The 22,875-nt window shown below is 33.1% G+C and overlaps 1 pseudogene; it reads right to left on the bottom strand.

The window, feature by feature from the left end:
- Window positions 1–9,271: 9,271 nt before the first annotated feature.
- LOC116585541 lies at window positions 9,272–10,265 on the bottom strand (annotated as a pseudogene).
- Window positions 10,266–22,875: the final 12,610 nt, after the last annotated feature.

Genomic DNA, 22,875 nt, shown 5'->3' with positions numbered 1-22,875 from the left:
TTTATATTTTTCTCAGATTTCTTCAAATTCCGTAGTTCCGAAGACAAACTTAAGAGATGAGTTAAATCTTTCAACAGGAAGCAACAATTATGTTTTCCAACACTATTCGACATCATTATTATTCAGTAACATGTGTAGAAAAAATTCCACTTAATTTAAATTTGGAGAGACGTGACTTATAACCAACTATCATTCTATATGTCAAATTTTTAATCTGTTACTTCTCTACTAAATGCTAAAGGTTTAATTACTATAGTATTTAAAATGTTTAAATTTACATGATCTTTTAAAGTCTCTCCTATTGTTGAAGGGATGTAAATTGGCACACTCATTATAGGAAACAGTATGGATGTTCTCAAAAAATTAAAAATAGAACTACCTTATGTTCTAACACTCTTGTTTCTGTGTATATATCCAAAGAAAATGAAATCACTATTTCAAAGGAGTATTTGCACTCTCATGCATATTGTGGCCTTATTCACAACAACCAAGACATGGGAAGAACCTAAATATCCATCAGTGGATGAATAGACACAAAAGTCATAAATCTATATACACTGGAATATGATTTAAGCTTGGATAAAACAAAACAAAACAAAACAAAAACTTCATCACTGTGACAACATGGATGAATATAAGCCAGAAACAGAAAGAGAAGTATTGCACAATCTCATTTATTTGTGAAAGAAATAAAACTCTCAATAGAACTTTATAGAATAAAGTTTACTATAGAATAGTAAAACATTTAATCCTGTTTACCATGGTCTAGCTGATGGGTAAATAGGGAAACTTTACTCAAATAATATGAAGGTTCAGATATGCAGGATGTAAATATTCTGGAGCCTTAATATACAATAAAAATGTGGGACGCCTGGGTGGCTCAGTTGGTTAAGCAGCTGCCTTCGGCTCTGGTCATGATCCCAGCGTCCTGGGATCGAGTCCCACATCGGGCTCCTTGCTCGGCAGGGAGCCTGCTTCTCCCTCTGCCTCTGCCTGCCATTCTGTCTGCCTGTGCTTGCTCTCTGCCCCCCTCTCTCTCTGATAAATAAATAAAATCTTTAAAAAAAAATTACTGTACATCTCCTCTCTAACTCCCCATGTCCTCCATGCTATTTTTTTTCACATTTTTTTTAAATTTTTTATTTTTTATAAACATATGTTTTTATCCCCAGGGGTACAGGTCTGTGAATCACCAGGTTTACACACTTCACAGCACTCACCAAAGCACATACCCCTCCCCAATGTCCATAATCCCACCCCCTTCTCCCAAACCCCCTCCCCCCCAGCAACCCTCAGTTTGTTTTGTGAGATTAAGAGTCACTTATGGTTTGTCTCCCTCCCAATCCCATCTTGTTTCATTGATTCTTCTCCTACCCACTTAAGCCCCCATGTTGCATCACCACTTCCTCATATCAGGGAGATCATATGATAGTTGTCTTTCTCTGCTTGACTTATTTCGCTAAGCATGATACGCTCTAGTTCCATCCATGTTGTCACAAATGGCAAGATTTCACGTGCACCCGAATGTTTATAGCAGCAATGTCCACAATAGTCAAACTATGGAAAGAACCTAGATGTCCATCAACAGATCAATGGGTCAAGAAGATGTGGTATATATACACAATGGAATACTATGCAGCCTCCATGCTATTTTTTATGCTCCATACCATGAGAGACTATGGACTCTGAAAAACAATCTGAGGGTTTTGAAGGGGCAGGGGGTGGGAGGTCAGTGTACCAGGTGGTGGGTATTATAGAGGGCACGAATTGCATAGAGCACTGAGTGTGGTGCAAAAATAATGAATATTGTTATGCTGAAAATAAATAAAATATAAATTAAAAAAAGAAATCAATGACAGAAGGGATTAAAAAAATGACTGTACTTAACAGTATTATATCACATACTTGAAGTTTGCTATCAAAAAGTTCTTTAAAAAAAAGATTTTACTTATCTATTTATTTATTTGTCAGAAAGAGAGAGAGAGTGCACAAATAGGCAGATGCTGAGAGAGAAGCAGGCTCCCCTCTGAGCAAGGAGCCCAATGTGATACTCAATCCCAGGACCCTGGGATCATGATCTGAGCCAAAGGCAGACACTTAACTGACTGAGCCACACAGACACCCCCAAAAAAGTTCTTAACTCTTCTCACACACACAAATAACTATGGAGGGTGATAGATAGTTAATTAACTAAATTATATATTTACCCTTTCATTTTCTTTTTGTCCAGTTAAATATAATAAGTAATATATTTATAAACCACTTGTAAAGGATTTTCACATGTCTTGATTTTTGTAGTTCTACTAAGTATACATCGGTGAAAATCAATCAGATGTTTTCTTATTGAGTTAGAGAAACAAATCTTGAACATAAACAAGGCCTATATACAGAGAATACAAAACTATCAGCTTTTATTGGCCATCTCCATCATCTCCATTGGACAGACTCTGACTTGTATCAATATTTGTTCCATAATTAAATTTTATCTAATTCTGAGAAGTGGCTCTTGAAGTAGTTTTAACCTAAAAATTTTATACATGATAAACCAAGATTCAGATTTTATGTGACTTTTCCTGATTCCTCTGTTACTAATTTAGCTTCTAGAAGAATTGATATAGTCATTTACAGATGAAGATTGTATTTAAATTGATAAACTCTCTTATCTTTCAAAAGGTAATTCTGACATTAGTGAATATCATTTTAACTTGTCAAAACTAAAAAAGAAAAAGAAATAAAGAAAAAAAAAAGAATGATCTTAAAATAGAAATTCAGTATAGATAAAATAGGGTCATGTATATATATGCCCTTTATTCCCAAATACATTGATTTAGTTTTTATTTTTTGCTCATTTTAAGATATTCTGTCTCCTCTGTTGTTGTTACCACATTGTCACTTGTTCCTTACAGATATACAGCTTTAATGAACTGTATAGTAAATGCAGGCATCATTTCCAGATCCTCCAAATGAACTGCAATTCATTCCTTGCCCCCAATACCAAAGCATCCTAGGCGACTTTGATTACCAAAAAAACAAGAACAAAAACAAAGAGGCACCCATATTATTTCCTCTGTAAATCAAGTTGTAAGTGTGCATATTCAAGACATATTCAGTTTATTCCTACATCATGATGAAGAAAATTTCCTAACTGCTCCCTGAGTTTCAAAGTTATGGGCAATTACCATCGCATGGATTCAATAGCTATTATATTGCTTGCATAAATATATTTTTGTATGTTTGTATTTAGTTAAAAATGAAAACAAAAATAGTCTCATATCAATGTTTTATACATTTACAGAAAAAAGCATATTTTTAAAATGGCCTCATTATGAGGATGAAGAACTGATTCCCATGTGAAAGTGAATTATTTAAGACTGTAGTGATACAGTGACAGATCTGGTTGGGCAACCTCTAGAAGCTAGACAATGAAGAGTTTTACGATGAAGCATTTTTTTTCTACAACATCTTGCCTTTGATCAAAATAAGTTCCAAAGAAATATCTCATTGGTCACTAAATAAACTTGGTCATATTTGGTCTGATCACTTAAATTGGTACAGCAAGAATGTACAGTTACCAAAGAAGCCTTAAGTTGGATTTCTTGGAAGTTTTATCAGATCAGACTTTAAAAATCATCTAATTGTAAAAAACTCCCCATTGGATTTCACATCAATTTGGGTCACTCCCTCCCTTCTCAAGATCATTGAAATAATCTAAAGTGTTTAAGTTTCCCAAAAGGGAACTTTCTTATTTGCCAGTAAGGGAGGAACCCTATAAAACAAGCACCAGATCAGGTTCCCAGGAGAATTTTGTATTCACTGGATTCATAAAGTCTACCTCATTTATTTAAAATGTTTCATCATACTTGTATTTGCACATCCCTAGATAATAATTATTTTGCATTGACATTAGCCACATGGAATTTACAGCATTGTGAGATGCCTTTAAGAGAGTCCAAATCAGATAACCCAAGAGTGTCCTCTAGGGTGTTGCCAAGCATAATTCTACACAGTATCCTTTCATAGAATCTTACATATGATTACACATTCTTACACATTCTTACACATTCTTTCAAGTGTTTCCACTAGTTTCTACTATAAAAAAGAAAAGAATGATATATAGTTTGTGTACTTTACTTAGAATTAATAATCTATTTATTTATTTATTTATTTATTTTTGGCATAACAGTATTCATTATTTTTGCCCCACACCCAGTGCTCCATGCAATCTGTGCCCTCTATAATACCTTATTACATCTTGAAGAAATGTATGATTTAATTGTTTAAAAGGTTATACAGCTTTATACCTTAATGAAAGATAAAGAGATCTAGAATACACAGTATTGGTACATGCACATATTTGTGTACTTCAAATTATATGCTTTTATGAAATATCATGTAATAAATCAGCATTAGTAGGTAAATAAATAGAAAAATATGTAGACAGATAATTTGAGAGTTGAAAAGAAAATAATTACCACTGAAAGTACTTTGAGTTTAGATTCAGACTAAAGATATGCCTGTTCTGTTTTATTGCACAAGCAAGTTACAGTTAAAGATCCTTTTGAGTATAAACAATATCTAGCTCTAGTTTTGAAACTTAGCAATATAGACTCAGGTGAGTAAATTTAACTTTATGAGTATCATCTATAGATAATCAAATCAAAAGCACAAAGATATCCACTGAAACCTTCCAAAGAAGATATGGTCCATCTATACAATGGAATATTATGTCTCCCTTAGAAAGGATGAATAACCAAGTTTTGTATCAACATGGACAGGACTGGAGGAGATTATGCTGAGTTCAATAAGTCAAGCAGAGAGAGTCAATTATTGTACGGTTTCACTCCATTGTGAAACATAAGGAATAACATGGAGGACATTAGGAGAAGTAAAGGAAAAGTGAAAGGGGGGAATCAGAGGGGAAGATGAACCACAAGATACTGTGGACTCTGAGAAAAAAATTGAAGATTTTAGAGGGGAAGGGGGGAAAGTTGAGCTTTGTCGTGGTTATTAAGAAGAGCAAATATTGCATGGAGCATTGGGTGTAGTGCATTAACAATGAATCTTGGAACACTGAAAAAATAAAATTAAATAAAAAAAAAAGAAATTTTTAAAAAGTTAATAAGTATTGGCCAGAATGTAGAGAAAATGGAATCCTTTTGCATTTTTCTTGGGTATGTAAATTGGTATAGTCACTATGTGAAAGTATATTCCACAAATAATTAAAATTAGAAATACCATATGATCCTACAGTCCCACTTATAGGTATATATCCAAAAAAATTAAAATATAGCTTTTGTTTTAAAGATTTTATTTATGTATTTGACAGAGAGATCTCAAGTAGGCAGAGAAGTAGGCAGGGGGGGGGGGTGGGGAATGGGCTCCCCGTTGAGAAAGAGCTGGATGTGGGGCTGAATCCCAGGACCCTGAGATCATGACCTGAGCCGAAGGCAGGGGCTTAACCCACTGAGCCACCAGAGCGCCCCTAAAATCTATATCTTAAGGCAATATCTGCATTCTTATGAGTTTTTCAGCATTATTTCCAAACGTTAAGATATGTAAAGCACACGCACACACACATCTAAGTGTTCATCAAAAAATGAGTGGATAAATAATGTGTGTAATATGTATTAAGCCCAAAAGACTCCACCACAGACCACTAGAACTGGTAACCAAATTCAGTGAAGTCTCAGGATATGTAAAAACTTGCCAAATCACTATGCTGTACACCTGAAAATAATGCAGCATTGTGTGTCAACCATACTCAAATAAAATATGTTAAAAAACAAAACAAAACAAAAAAACAATAAATCACAGACAAACACACACACACACACACACACACGTAAGAAAGGAAATTCTACACTCTACTATTGTTATTGAGAATTTGGACTGTTACATGTTAGTTTTTTTCACCAAATTTTATGTAAGCCCATCTAAAGCCTATAGCAATAAGACTCAGTCCCATATTTTAAAAGACTTTCATATCCTTTCCCATTCAGACACCATACTTATGAACTAACTCCAAAATCACTTTCTATTGTAAAAGTACAGCCATTCCTGTTCAAACTCTACTTAATATCTTCTACTTATGGTCTTGACCAACTTTTTTTACATAGAGTAAGTCACTAATTTCTTAAACAGATCACCTTAAAATTATAATGATTTTAATCTGGATAGTAATCCAAATTGTCAGAATTAATGCAATGGCATCAACATTGATATGAGCACATCACATGATTGCATGAAAATAGTTCTACTTCTGTGAGTACAATTCATGTTAAACATACCATGCTAAAGCACTCTACACTTATCTACTATTTTTCCCATCTCCAGGAGATTCATCATAAGCTCTGAGGACAATGTATCTCCCCTTTCTTGATAAGTATAATTTATATTTCAAATATAATTTTTGCCTCAAAATATGTTGTTTCAGTTATGGGTCAAATAAATTCTTCTCATATTTGAAGTTTCTTTTGTATCCATATAAACATTTAGTATACATTTTGTGACACAGAATTATTACTACTCTTAAAGTGATCATGTTTTCATAAACACAGCATTGCTTAGTATAGACTTTAATCTTGTTCAGCATAAATCCAGGAAAGTTCATAGATAATATCTATGATATATTACCCATTGACTATGCTATCAATTTTACTGTGTCACTTGCTAATTTATGATACATTTTTAGGCAAAACAATTCTTTCCAAGATTCAAACATCCAGGATCTTTTAAATCCATTTCCACTAAAATAAATTTTCTTTGATATCCCCTTGTTGAGAGATATCATACTGATTATTTTAGTGGTTTTAAAAAAACAGTTCTTAATTAATTCTAAACAAATTCTTCTAAGCACTTGTAGAAGAGTCTCATGTCTTATGTAATAAATTAAAATAAGAGCCAATTATGACATGTATTCTTTGTTATCTTCCAGTTTTACAAAATCACTGAATTGAATAGCTGACAGGGGTCCTACTGTCATTATATGAACAAAGTCATTTTTCTGAACAGATGTCTTTAAATACTTTTCAAATGGATGTATATATTCAGCTATTATCCCTGCACTTGACATCTTAGGCATTTCAGGAAGACTCACCAGCAACCATGATTCAAGTTCTTTATCTAGATATTAAAGGAAAGAACCCTTTTCTGTGTGTGTGTGTGTGTGTGTGTGTGTGTGTGTGTGTGTGTTTACTTGGGAAAGCCAACTGAGACTTGAATGATACAGTTTAAGTCACTAATAATCAAGATGGCCTCAGGCCAAGAATGGAAAGGAATTCTTATAATGGACTTACATGTTTTTGAAGATGTGTTAAGGGTCAATTCAGTGGTATAACAAATACACTTATTCAGATTCTTCTAATGTTTTTATGTCTCTAAAGTTTTATGGAGTCATAAATGTTATATATTGTTACTCAGAAGTTGCATAGGAATAATGTGTAAGCATATTAAATTATTTGGCAGTTTGTACATTGGCTTAAAATTAGATATATTATAATGGAATTTGATACATTTTACATTAACACACAGGCAGAAATTCTTAAAATACTACACAATTTGTGTGTAACCTTTATTTTAGAGTAGATACTTATTTTTGAATTTTTCACTAAATTAGAGATTACATTATGTTACAAAACATGTTTTACATTTTAAAATGGGTAACAAAATTATAGTACTACTTTGAGGGACTACTATTAAAATAATATAAGAATGCATTTTTCATTGCAGATAACTCCTTAAATGTTCTTAGATTTTGTATGGTCTCCCGTATTTGCATCTGTGTTACATTTCTCTTGGGAAGGGGTACGACTAGTCTAGTTTAAAGGGTTCTTTTCTAACTCATTTATGATAAAATATATATTATGAAATAGACAACTTTAACAATCTTTTTGCAATTCAGTAACAACTGCATTCATATTTTTGTTCAATCATAACTATCAATCTCTAGATTATTTTCAATGTACCAATTTTCTCACCTTACAAATAATAATTCCCCATCCTTGCACCCTATAATCCTACTAATGATTATTTGTCTCAATTAATTTGCCTAATCTAAGTACCTCATAAAAATGTAATCATACAATATTTTCCTTTTCTGTTTGGTTTACTTCACTTGGACAAATTTTCTCAAGATTCATCCGTGTTGTAGGATGTATCAGAATTTTATTCATTTTCAGTGCAAATAATAAACCATTGTTTATATACACTACTTTTAATTTCTGCATTTTTTTCTCCTGTAGGCACTTTATTTTTTTTTTTTTTTTACCTCTTTGGCTATTGTGAACTATGCTGCTATAAACATTTCTGCACAGGTATTTGCTCAAGTTCCTGCTTTCAATTATTTTTTGTATATATTTAGAAGCATAATTACTAAATCATATGATAATTTGGTGTTAAATTTTCCATACTATTTTTGTATTAATTGCCATACTGCTTTTCATAGCACCTGACCATTTTACATTCCCATCAAAGATGCACTAAGAGAAAAAGAAAGAATGCACTAAGATTCCAATTTCTCCATATTCTTGCAGCATTTGTTATTACTATTATTTAAAGTTTAATAACATCTTTCATAATGGATGAAAGAAATATTTCATTGTGATTTTATGTGCATTTCCCTAATAACAAATTACTGTCTCATCATATGCTTATCAGGCATTTGTATATATATACTTTGGAGAAATGGGTATTTAAATCTTTCATACATGTTTTAATGTGTTTGTTGTTGAGTTTTATGTGTTACTCATGTATTCTAGATGTATATTCCTCAATTATTTATTTACTTCCAATACATGGACTATTTTTTCACTTTATTAAAGGATGTTTATCAGAGGGAATTTAGGTTGTGGGTGGATAAGGTTCTGGGCATTGTATGTAAGTGTTGAATTGCTAAATTCTACATCTGAAATGAATATTACACAGTTTGTTAACTAACTGAGATTCATGGAGCACTGGGTGTGGTTCATAAACAATGAATCTTCGAACACTGAAAAATAAAATAAAATTTAAAAAAATCTTTATATTGAAATGAAAAATAAATAAATAAATAAATAACTTGTAAAAGGAAAAAAGTCAAGGAAATTTTTAAAATAATATAACTATTATACATAAAAATTACTATATATAAAAAGATCCAAAATATATAGTTCTGTATGAATTTCAAAATAAAATAGAAACAGTTATAGATATAATGCATATGTAACTATTCCCTAGGAAAATTCACACAATTCTTTTTGTATAACCTTGAAATTTTGGACAAATCTATGTCATTTTATTCATTATTTAAGGTAATGCACTGACCTATACACTTTCTCAGGGCTCCCTTGACATCAGTTTCTCATACTATAGATGATGGGGTTCAACAAAGGAGTGAAGATAGTATAGAATACTGACACTATTTTATCATGGTTAGCTGACCTGTAGGATTTGGGTCTCATATAGATAAAAATAGCAGCTCCATAAAAGAGTCCCACCACAGAGAGATGTGAGGAGCATGTAGCAAAAGCCTTCTTGCGGGCTTCTCAAGAATGCATCTGGAGATCTGCAGCAAAGATAAGACTATAGGAAATCAGGATGAGAGAAAATGAAACCAGGAGCATTAATACACAGCAGATGTACATGCCATTTTCAATGGCCAATGTGTTGGCACAAGCCAAACGCACCAGAGTAGGGGCCTCACAGAAGAATTGATTTATCTCACGCGCATGGCAAAATGGAAAACTCAGGGTAGCAGCAGCCTTAATGAGGCCATAAGCTGCCCCCAGGAACCAAGATCCCACAGTCATTCTCGGGCATAATTTCCAGCTCATGAGAACAACATATCGCAGTGGGTGGCAAACAGCCACATAGTGTTCAAAGGACATGGATGCCAAGAGGAAACACTCGCCCCCTTCCAAAGTGATGAAGAAGAAGATCTGCAACCCACAGCCAAAAGGAGAAATGGACTTCAGGCCAGTCAAGTAGTCCGCTGCCATTTTGGGCACAATGGTGGAGACTAGCATCATGTCCATGAGGGAGAGTTGGCTCAATAGGAAGTACATGGGAGTGTGAAGCCAGACATCCTGATAAATCAGGAAAATCATGAGGGCATTTCCTAGTAGGGAGGTGAAGGCAATTGTGAGAACCATCACAAAGAGAAATAAATGGGCTTCTGTGTGATTAAAGAGTCCTAGGAGAATGAAATCTGTCGTGGTGTTCCAAATGTTCATGATTTCAAACAAGAGCAACACTGCAAATGAAGAATTAGATAATAGAGTTTTCATCATCTTACTTTCTCAAAATATGTTCCCAATGCAAGACAATAATACCAAATTCAACATTCCATTAACTGTATAAAGTGTGTGATGATGTTTCCCCTCAAATTAACAGAGACACAATCTTCTTTTGGTAAATAAGAGAAAATAAATTTGTTAGTACCCAGTATAGAGATAAGTTTATTTCTTCTTCAGGCCCAAAAGAATCTAAATATCTGAAGGCATTCTCTTCACTGATCTGCTAGTAATGAAACTGCTCTAGGTTGTTGAATGAACAGTATCATACTTGAGGAGATGAAGATGCTGATTCAGTCTCAAAGATGTGGTCTGATTCAATGAAATGGCATGACAGGAATCCCTCTCTTCCATGGCCATTTGATTTGCACCCAATTTACAAATGCCTCCTGTACTGGAATGCAAATCAAGACACAGAAATTGCAAAAAGCTCCCTCAATCACTAACTCCATTGTTTCAGCATCATGATTGTACTTACAGAATTCTACTTTAGGGTTTTAGTTGGGTTGTTTCAAATTAAACATAGAAACACACTTTTTGGGGTGCCTGGGTGGGTCATTGGGTTAAGCCTCCTGCTTTCAGCTCAAGTCATGATGTCAGGGTCCTGATATCAAGCCCCACATCTGGCTCTCTGCTTAGCAGGGAGCCTGTTTCCCACCCCCCTCTCTGCCTGCCTCTGACTACTTTTGATCTCTGTCTGTCAAATAAATAAATAAAATATTTTTTTAAAAAAGAAACACTTCTCTCTATAGATATACACTACATTTCTCAAAACTTTGTTATCTCCACACCTTCAAATCTGTTAACATTTGCACTCTTCACACTTAGGAACCATATGAATTCCTTAATTATGGGTCTCTCTAGTGCCTTCTTGAAGGATCTCAAAACCCTCCAAACTCATTTATTTGACTTGGAACCTTCTTATTTTCTCTACTCTAAACTCTCTCATTCTTATGAAAAATGACAAAATTTAGAACTTGCTTAAATGTCAATCTGTAATATAATAATTGCAGAGTGTTGAGTAAGTTTCTTAAAATAAGTTTTGCTATCATCTTAACCATTTTTAAATATACTGCCACTATAGTGGCATTATGTATAGTCACATTATTCTGCAACTATGACCAATATATAACCCCAGGACAATGATTTCCTTTTTCTCCCTGTCCCTGGGAACTGCTAACCACCATTCTGCTCTTCTGGCCCTGTGAATTTGACTATTACAGGATCTTTAGTTTAATGGGAATATACAGAATTTATCTTTTTTATAATTGGCTTATTCACTTAACATCATGTCATCAACATTTGTTCAAACTATAGCATGTCAGAATTCCCTTCCTTAACCAAATAGTATCCCTTCGTATGTATACACAACATTTTCTTTATTAATTCATTCCACCTGTGGATGTTGGACTGCTGTAATTCACTTAAAGGATAAATTTAATAGAATTTTTGTTAATAATTGTTTAAATTTGTATAATGTGAACAGATATACCTTAATAATATAGTAATTTGAGCTACTTCTTTTTCCTTTACAAGTATGCAAGAGAGATGTATATTTTAGACTCACTACAACAATTAAAATTATTATTACATTTAGTAAATACTCCTTCTTGTGAGGTTTATATTTTTTTTTTAAATTTGGAATTATTAGTATTTAACTTTGTATGTATTGAGGTATCATTTTAAGGTGAAATATATGTATAAAAGCAATCCATCATCCCCAATCTAATTGTCTTTTCAATATGCTATTTTGTTTATAGTATTTACTAGTAAGATCATAAAGGTGTTAATCAAATAATATCATTGGTAGAAAATTATATTTTTCCAAGGACTACAATGTTAAATTATGTGTTATATCAAAATTCCTAAGTATAATTTCCATATTATACAAGAGACACAATTGTGTTCACTAATTAATATGATAGAAAACTTACTAATTCCTAATTGACTATGCAAACAAAATGGTTGAAAATATAAATGAGAAATTAAATTATCCTGCAAATATAATATCTAAAATGGTATTAATTAGAAGAATGAAAGATCAATACTGACTACTGTAGGATTGAGAATTTAGTATTCTGATTTTTCTTTTGTCCCCTGGTTTAAAAGAGAGATCATTTCTTATGTTTTTCAGTCTTTTACTTAGGATGGTGCTTAAATTTTGGTATCTTTACTTGAATCCTAAAATAACATATTTTCAATATAATAGAAGGCACTAATATATACTCCTTTTTTTCATAGTGTAATCACAGAAAATGTAGTGGATTCTGATAATTTCCTTCTATATTTTTCTAACCCCCATTGTTCTGACTTAACCTAAAAATTATAATTTGTTTCCCTCAGAATACCAGGGTGATTAATCAATCTGTTCTGTTAAAAATAAAATAATAACAGCAAAACAATTTATTAGACTGAATTGACAAGTTACTGCAAGAGACTTAACCTGATGGCTACATCAGCTTTAATACCTTTTAGTTTTTCATATTATGGCATAGATCAACAAACAATTTTATTTGGAAAATTACACAGAGAAAGTAATGTACTTTGGATTTTTGTGGAGTTCAGACTAATAAACAAATTACTAAATATCAAAGGTGATTATGACCTACTTACATAGATAAAAATGATGACTTCAACAAGCTGGATATCTGTCACTTCTGAGCAGGATCATCCTAATGCATCTCGTTGTGAGAAGGAAACATATTATTGTCTGGCAGCATCAAATTCACTCATATCATTGTCTAAACTGTCCTATTAAGGGGTGTGGTCTATTGACATATTTTGCTAAAAATAATATCTTATTAGTATAGCAGACCTGCATAACTCTGAATCTTGGGATGACAAAATATTTAATTTTCAAAGATTTTATTGTTTGCCTGTTTTTTTTAAAGAATTTTATTTATTTATTTGACAGAGAGAGATCACAAGTAGGCAGAGAGGCATGCAGAGAGAGAGGAAGGGAAGCAGGCCCCTGCTGAGCAGAGAGCCCGATGCAGGACTCGATCCCAGGACCCTGAGATCATGACCCAAGCCGAAGGCAGTGGCTTAACCCACTGAGTCACCCAGGCGCCCAATTTTCAAAGATTTTAAATATTCACAGATTATACATTCTTTCAAAAAGTTGTGATTCATTAAAATTAAAATATAAAAATCACCTATAATTAAGATCAAAATGTAAGTAAATAATGCCCATAAAAAGGGATGATTTAAAAGTACATTAGTAGAGGGGCACTTGTTCAGCAGGCAGTGTGCTTCTTGTCTCCCTTCCCTCTACTCCTGCTCTTCCTCTCTCTCTCTCTCTCACTCAATCTCTTTCAAATCAATAAATAAAATATTTTTTAAAAGTACACTAGGAGAGAACTAATGTTATGCTTTCACTACTTGTTAGAACGTTGATGGGGCAGATTACAGAGTGTGTTATTGAGAGATAATTTCTGTTAAAGACAGTAATTAAAATGATCAAGCCCATGATAGGATTTCACCATTTTTCTCTCTAAATTTGTTGGGCCCCAAGAGGCTAAGATGGCGCCGGGTGGCCTTCTCTTCCGGATCGGGAACCCACATGGCCGACCACAAAGGCGCCAAAGTGGCGGTTTCGGTTTCCCATCAGTTTCGATTCCCGTGAGTCTCCACCCCCTGCAGGGCGTGTCTCTCCCAACTCCCGCCGACACGGCACATCCCCATTGGACCCCACTTTGCTGACCTCACTTCCCTTCCCTCACCCCATATAAGCCGCTGCCCTGCTCAATAAAACAAGATCCTGCTTCGACAGACCTCCCGAGCCCGGTGTCTTCTGTGGGTGCGTTCCGGATTCGCGACACTCGCCATCCAGCTCAGCCCCAAGGAGAGGCCTCCGGCTGGCCCTGGCGCCTCCTCCCCTTGGCGGAGAGCCCAACAAAATTTAATTTGGTGGTTGTGTTATAAGCTTGTACCCTTATGAGTTTATTTTATTTTACTATTTTATTTTATTTGATTTGATATTTAAAGGTGAATCATAGAATCTATGATTATAGCAATAACAGCAGAATGCATTTATTGTGTCAAGCACTTAACTGGTTTCATATGGGTACTTTTCAAAGATTGTGCTATTGTTTGTACTATGTGTTTTCAGTTTCCTAGTAGACCTTGATTTTTGGTGACATTTTTACCACTCCATTTGCCTTGGCTTACTTAAGAATATATTTATAAAGAGCTGATGGTAATTGGGGAGTGCACTTGTGATGAACACCAGGTGTTGTATGGAAGTGTTCAATCACTACATTGTACACATGAAACTAATATTACACTCTATGTTAACTAACTTGATAGAAAAAAAAGAATTTTTTTAAAAAAAGGATGACATTCCACAATTGTAAAATGAAACTAATATTACACTAGTAAGTATGTTAACTTACTAGATAGAAAAACAAAAACAAAAACAAAAAAATAAGTTTAAAAAATGTGTAACGATGACATTCCACAATTGTAAAATTTAAAAGAAAAAAGATCTCTTGAATGTAATGGTTGATAGAAAACACTGCCTCTGTATAAATGTGAGATAGTATAATTGCTTAATCCATGTGAACTATAAGAATTGTCATTTGTTTAGGGAGTAGGCTTACTGTAAATTTTGTTAGACTTCTGCCTTTGGATATTGAATCTTATCACAGGGACTAATCCTACTCTGATTTAGAACATAATTTACCACCTGAGTGAAATCTAGATTAAGTCAAGCTTTATTTTCTGAACAAAACTACAGGCTCCTGGCTAATTCTGAGAAGTACATTATAGACTGGTAGTATATCAAGTTACAAGTAAAACTTGCAGCAAGAGTGAAAATACAATTTTCAGTAAACATTCATATTTTTGTGTTTTGATATCTGTGCTCCTTCAGGAAAAAGAGCTGTCAATGCTCTAGTAAAACAGGGTGCCACTATCTGATGGGGCAATTGACTGTGCTACATAGATCAAATGTAATGTAGATTCTCAGGGGACAGGAAAATGAGGAACAGACAAGCTTCATGTCAGACTGGGAAATCTACATACCACTTGGAAGTCTGTAAGAAAATTACAATGAACTTACAATGAACCTAGGTGACAAAATTGAGATTAATTTAGGACTATTTAATATATGTGTGAGCATAATTTTGGGAATCCATAAAGAAGTTGTAACAGACCTCAATTTTAGCTAAAGAAAGTATTGCCACCACTCTCCCCCTGCAAGCATGAAGGGATGGAGTAGATTCCAGACTACAAATAGACAGGCTGCATGAAAAACACCTTAGCAGCCAAACATCAGATACAGGAAGCCACAAACTAGCAAGAAGGAAGCAAAAGAAACAAACATAATTTTTAAAAGCAATCCAAAGAGGCACACTTGTAAGAACACTATTGGCATGCAGGAAGTTTATTAGGGGAGTACTCTAAGGATCAATAGCCATGGAATAAAGGAAGCAGAATTGTGCACAGGGAGATGTTGAACTGGGAATCAGACCCAACCAAGTTCTTAGTTACCCTGGGTGGATTTCTGAGATGGCCCTTCCATGTGTTCCTGCAATAAGGCCCCCACAGAAAAATTTTTGAATGTGGCCTGATGCCAGGAAGGTATCATGACCATAGACTAAGGAGTTTTCCTCAACCAAGATCAATGTTTACAACTTTTTGCTTAATTTAAATTCAATTAGCATGTTCTCTATTATTAATTCAGAGGCAGAGGGGTTTTTTTTAAAGATTTTATTTATTTATTTGACAGAAATCACAAGTAGGCAGAGAGGTAGGCAGAGAGAGAGAAGGGGAAGCAGGATCCCTGCTGAGCAAAGAGCCCAACACGGGCTTGATCCCAGTACCCTGAGATCACAACCTGACCCGAAGGCAGAGGCTTAAGTCACTGAGCCACCCAGGTGCCCCAGAGGTAGAGTTTATTGATTCATCAGTTGTGATAGCACCCAGTGCTCATTACATTAAGATCTCTCTTTAATGCTTGCACTCTTAATAGCAGGAAGAAGGAGTACTTCAGTTCTGTCAGGAAAGGGGAATAAGTGCACACAATCATGTAAGGTACACTCCATTAGATCCATTCCATCAAAAGTCAGAATGAAGTGGTCTCTTGGATGCCATTCACACAGGTTGCTTCCTATAGCACAGTACATGTGGATCATGTGATGGAGTGCACGGGGAACATCTGGCAAGAATGAAAAGTTCAATAAAACATGTAGTCTCCTGTCAGTATAAAGGTACAGAGAAGTTTGACATTTGCCACAAGGAATACTGATGGCATGAAGAGCTCAAAACATCTGCTGGCAGGTCTGTCTTTTGGTTTAGAAGAATTGTTAATATGTCTCTGAAGGAAAGCATCAATCCTGAACTGGGATCCTGGAACTCTGTCCAAAAAGCAAAGGTAAATGTGATGGATAGCACATATTTCCCATATGGTTCAAGTATAAAGGAAGGGTTACTCCATCATTAGAAGGGTGTCCCATGTCTTAGCTCAGATTCTGCCACCAATATCTCCCAGAGGATCTCTGGATTTTAATTTCCCTAGTGTGCCCTTGCTCTATACCATGGATTCAACTGTGTTTTTCCAAATTGCTATGATCTGTACTCTAAACACAAAAGTGATAGTACTTAGAGAATGGGTCCTTATAGAATTCATTAGATTTGTTATTTATTTATATATACACAGTCTTATTTTTATTCATTTATGTATTCATTAATAACTGTTATAAATTTGAGTAAAATTGACAAACAATGTGATTAGGTTCAAGTGTACAACCTCGTGATTTCACTAGTTATACATTATGTTATGTTCACCACAGGTGTAGGCCATAATTACCTACCTATTAAAATATCATTGACTGTATTCCTTAGCTGCGCCTTTTATTCTGTGATGTTTTCATTCCATAGTTAAAAGCCTCTATACCACACTATACTCACAGTAGGGGTTTTGCCCAACCCCTACTCACTTTCCCTCTGACAACCTCAGTGTCTTCTCTACTTTTATAGGTCTTTATTCTGTATTACTGTTTATTTACTTATTTTTATTCATTTATCTAGATTCTACTTATGAGTGAAATTATAGGATATTTGTCTTCCTCAGTCTGATAGGTTTCATTTAGCATAATACCCTCTACATTCATCTATGTTATCTTAAATGACATGAATTCATCCTTTTCTCATGTCTGAGTAATATTTCAGTGTGTGTGTGTTTGCGTGTGTGTGTATGCATGTTTTGTGTAAACACCCTCTTTAGCCATCTGTCAATTGATGGACACTTAGACTGCATCTACATCTTGCCTGTTATAAATAATGCCTGCTGTAAATATGTTCATAATTCTTTTCAAATCAGTGTTTTGTTTTCTTTGGGTAAATACCTAATATTGAAATTATTGAATCATATGCCATTTCTATTTTTAATTTCTTGAGGAACATCCATTGCATTTTGTACAGTGGCTGCACTGATTTCCATTTCTATCAATGGTGTACAAGTCTTCCTTTCTCTCCACATCCTTGCTTATTATTTCATCTTTTTGATTCTGTCATTCTGACAGGTATAAGGTGAGATCCATTGTGGTTTTGGTTTCCATATCCCTGATAATTAGTAATATTGAGCCTCTTTTCTTAAATCTGTTTTCCCTCTATATAATCCATGTGTCTTCCTTGGAAAAATGTTTATTCAGGTCCTCTGCCCATTTTTCATCAGATTATTTTTTTTTTGTCTTGGGTTGTATGAGTTTTTATATATTTTGAATATTAACCCCTTAATGCATATATCACTTGGAAATATCTTCTCCTATTCAGTTGGTTGTCTTTGGGTTTTGCTGATCGTTTTCTTCACTGTCCCAAAATGTTGATTTTGGTGTAATTTCAGCAATGTATTTTTGCTTCCAATTCCTGAAAAAAATATTCTTATGCTGATTTAAAAAAACTTACTACTTATATTATCTTCTCGGAGTTTTGTAGTTTCATGTCTCACATTTAAATCTTAATCCATTTTGACTTAATTTTTAATATTGTATATGAATGTTGTCCAGTTTCATTCTTTTCAGTATAGCTGTCCAATTTTTCAAACATCTTTTATTGAAGAGACTGTCTTTTCCCCATAATATATTTTTTCCTCCTATGTTATAGATTAACTAGCCACATAAGCATGGGTTTATTTTGGGGCTTTCTATTATAACCCATTGATTTATGTGTCTATCTGTGTACTAGTTCAATACTCTTGATTACAACAGATTTGTAGTATATGATGAAATCTGGGATTTCAAAATAAGAAAGAAGTGATGTGTCCATCTCTGTTCTTTCTCAAGATTGATTTGGCTACTCAAGGTCATTGTGTTTCCTTACAAATTTTCAAATGATTTGTTATAGTTCTGAGAAAATGTTATTGGTATTGTCATAAGGATTATATTAAGTCTGCAGATTGCATTTGTAGTAGTATATTTTTATGTGTTTGTGTATTCTTTAATTTCTTTCACCAATGTTTTATAGTTTTCAGATTATAGATCTTTTCTCTACTTGGTTAAATTTATCCTAGGTATTTTGTTCTCTTTGAATCAATTGCAAATATAATAGATTTCTTAATTTCTCTTTTTCTGATATTTATTAGTGTACAGAAACACAACTGGTACTCTTTATTAACTTTGCATCCTGCAAAGTGAATGAATTCATTTATCTCTTCTAACAGTGTTTTGTTCAAGTCTTTAGTATTTTCTTTTTTTTATTGTGTTATGTTAGTCACTATAAAATACATCTTTAGTTTTTGAAGCAGTGTTCCAAGACTCATTGTTTATGTACAACACCCAGTGATTCATGCGATACATGTCCTCCTTAGAGTTTTCTATGTATTGTATTATTATGTCTGCAATTGACAGCAGTTTAACTCATCCCTTTCCAATCTGGATAACTTACATTTCTTTTTCTTTTCTGATTACTCTGTCTAGACTTATAGTACTGTGTTGGCAAAGAAGTGGCAAAGTGGATATCCTTGTCTTGTTCCAGATCTTTGATAAAAAGCTCAGTGTTTCACAATTGAATATGATGCCAGCTGTTCTGTTGTTGTCATTGCTTACTTTTTTTTGTTGTTTTCTTTTCTTTTGTTTTATTATATAACCTTTGCTCTGTTGTGGCATGTTTCTTCTAAAACCACTTTGTATAGTCTTTATTATGAATGCATGTTTTTGTTGTGAATGAGTTTTTAAATGCTTTCTCTGTACCTATTCAGATGATTATATAATTTTTATTCTTTGTTTTCTTGATATGGTGTATCTCATTAATTGAATTGAAAATATTGAACAATCCTTCCATCCACTTGATCATGGTGAATGATCATTTTAATATATTGTTAAGTATGATTTGTTAATATTTTGTTGAGGATTTTTGCATCTGTTTTTATCAGGGATATCAGCCTATAGTTTCATTTTTTGTAGTGTCTTTGTCATGTCTTACTATCAAGGTAATGTTGGCTTGATTTAATGAATTTGGAGGTTTTACTTCCTCTTCTTTTTTTTGAATCATTGAAATAAGTATTAACTTCTCTCTAAATGTTTTGTAGAATTAACCTGTGGAGCTAGTTAGTCTCAGATATTCATTTGGAGGTTGTATTGCTTTTTCAATTTATTCCTCATTATTTTTTTTAAACTATAGTTGACACACAATGTTACATTAGTTTTAGGTATACACCATTGTGATTTGACAATTTTATATATAATATTATGCTCACCAAAATTGTAGCTACCAACTGTTCCCATACATCACTATTTTAATATCTTTGGCTATACTTCTTATGTTGTATCTTGTATTCTCATAATGGTAAGTTTATACATCCCATTCCCATTCATCTCTTCAGTCCAATCTCCTGTCCCCCATCTTAAAAATAGAAATACTATATGATCAGATAATTCCAATATTCGCTATTTACCCAAAGAAAACAAATATACTAATTTGAAAAGATACTTACATTCCTGTATTTATTGAAGCATTAATAACAATAGCCAAGATATGGAAGCAATCTAAGTTTTCATCAGTAGATTAAGAGTTAGCAGAAATATATGTGTGCATCTGTGTGTGTGTATATATATATATATATATATATATATATATATATATACACACATACATATATATATGATATAAGAAATAAGATATATAATAAGATATAAGATATGAGAAATATATATTATATATAAGATATAGAGATTTCAGAGATATACAATGTAAGATATAAGAAATATATATATTATATATAACATATAGATATCAATATAGAGATATAGGAAATATATCTCTATATAACTTATATAGTGATATAAGATATATAGCGATAAATAAAGAGATATATAGATATATTTAGATGTAAGAAATATATATTATACATAAGAGAGATATAGATATTGATATAGAGATATAGTAAATATATCTCTATATATCTCTATATATCTTATATACAGATATAAGATATATAGAGATATATTTATATAAGGTATAGAGATATATAGAGACATACTATATCTCTATATCATATCAATATTGATATTGATATATCTATATATCTATATTAAATATATTTCTATCACTATATCTTATATCTATCTATATATCTATATATCAGTAATTAATCACATCAAATTTTCTATTTATTTCTAACTCAGTTTTGGAAGATTGTTTTAGGAATATATATATGTATATATATAAAAATATTTATATATTTTTATATATTAGGAATATATATGTTATATTTTTTATTTTCTGGCCTTGTGTTCTCATATTTATGTTTTTAATCCATTTGTGTTAATTTTTATAAATGGTATACATAGGGGTCTGATTGTGTTCTTCTGCATGTGGTTACCTAGTTTTCTCAGCACCATTTATTGAAGATACTACCCTTTACCCACTGCATATCCTTGGTGCTTTGTCATATGTCACTTTATGTGTGGATGTTTATTTCTGAGCTGTTGACCCTGTCCATTGGTCTATTTTTATTCCAATACTATACTCTGTTGTTTATGATAGTTTTGTAGTATAGCTTCAAAACATGAAGTTTGGTTCATCCAGTTTATCTGTCTATATATCTAGCTATCTATTTATTTATATTTATTTATCTGGATTGTTTTGGCTATTCAGGGTATTTTGTGGTTCCATAGAAAACTAAGATGGATTTTTTTTTAAACTTCAGTGGAATAATATTTGAATTTTATTTATTTATTTTTTAAAGATTTCATTGATTTGACAGACAGAAATCACAAGTAGGCAGAGAGACAGCCAGAGAGTGAAGAAGAAGCAGGATCCCTGCTAAGCAGAGAGCCTGATGTGGGGCTGGATCCCAGGTCCCTGGGATCATGATCTGAGCCAAAGGCAGAGGCCTTAACTCACTGAGCCACCCAGGTGCCCCATGAATTCTAATAGGAATTGTACTGAATTTATAGATTGCATAGCTACCAGGTGCTTTTTAAATAGTTGCCCTTCTGATCCATGAACATGGAAAATCTTTTGATATGATTGTGTTGAGTTTTCTTTGAGCATTTTTAAATCTCCCTTGTTAAATTAATTACTAAATATTTTATTTTTTTGGGTGACAGTGTAAAAAGTATTTTTTAAATTTATTTTACAGACATTAGTGTTTAGAAACACATATGATATCTGCATTTTTATTTTATCCTGCAAACTTACTGAAATCATTGATTAGTTCCAATACATTTTTGATTGAGTCTCTAGGGTTTAATATATATATATTATCACTTCATCAAGAAATAATTTACCTCTTACTTTCCAATTTTAATGCCTTTCATTTCTTTGCCTTGTCTCAATGGTCTAACCAAGACTTTTCATATTTGGTGAATAGGGCGGGGAGTATTAGCAACCTTGTCTTCCTCCTGATCTTAAAGGATAATCTATTATTTTTTAAAATTGAGCATAATGTTAGCTGTATCTATTTCATTTTTTTAAATTTTATTTATTTATTTGACAGACAGAGATCACAGGTTGGCAGAGAGGCAGCCAGAGAGAGAGGAAGGGAAGTAGGCTCTCTGCTAAGCAGGGAGCCTGATGTGGGGCTTGATCCCAGGACCCTGGGATCACGACCTGTGCTGAAGGCAGAACCTTTATCCTACTGAGCCACCCAGGCGCCCCAGCTGTATCTATTTTCTATATAGCCTTTATCATGTGGCTTAATTTCCTTTTATATCCAATTTGTTGAGGGTTTTATCTAGGAAAGATTTTGTATCTTGTCAAATGTTTTCTATATTTGTTGAGATTACATGTTTTTATTTTTCTGCCTATTAATGCACATTATTACATATGTTGATTTGCCTATGCTGTGATCATTGGTATGATACTTTTAATGTGTTGTTGAATTTGATTTGCTAGTGTTTTGTTGATAATTTTTTATCTATATCCCATAGGGATTGTTTTGTAGTTTTCTTTTTCTCTTCTGTTCTCATCTAAATTTGATATCAGTGCAATGTTACTTTGTTAAAATGATTTCCAAGTTGGATTGTCCTCCAGTTTCTGAAGAATTTTAGAGGATTGGTATTAATTCTTCCTTGAATATTTGGAGAAATTTACCAGTGAAATCAACTGTTCCTGGGCTTTTCTGCTTGAGGAGTATTTTTAGTTGCTTTGATTTGTTTTAATT

This window comes from Mustela erminea, chromosome 3 (assembly GCF_009829155.1).
Source record: "Mustela erminea isolate mMusErm1 chromosome 3, mMusErm1.Pri, whole genome shotgun sequence".
NCBI classification, from domain to species: Eukaryota; Metazoa; Chordata; class Mammalia; order Carnivora; family Mustelidae; genus Mustela; species Mustela erminea.
The sequence above is the reverse complement of the archived record's forward strand: the minus strand, read 5'-3'. Positions and strand labels throughout refer to the sequence as shown.